The sequence below is a fragment of the Leucoraja erinacea genome, chromosome 32 (assembly GCF_028641065.1).
Source record: "Leucoraja erinacea ecotype New England chromosome 32, Leri_hhj_1, whole genome shotgun sequence".
Taxonomy (NCBI): Eukaryota; Metazoa; Chordata; class Chondrichthyes; order Rajiformes; family Rajidae; genus Leucoraja; species Leucoraja erinaceus.
Genome location: NC_073408.1, coordinates 9,221,914 through 9,222,121, shown reverse-complemented (window position 1 = coordinate 9,222,121; position 208 = coordinate 9,221,914).

The window sequence follows — 208 nt, the reverse complement described above, 5'->3', positions numbered from 1 at the left end:
TATATTTCTTCTAAACCAATAATGAACTTTATTTCAGACTAGACAAGGGACATTAAATCAGAAACATTGTAAATAAGAAACATTGTCTAAGATCTTTGCTCTGTAGCAAAGCTCCTCCAGTATCTTTGCTTTGTATCAATCCTCACCTGAATGGACCCGCGGTCACGTGACCGCAGCAAGGGTGGCGCCACTCCAATGATCGGTGCGC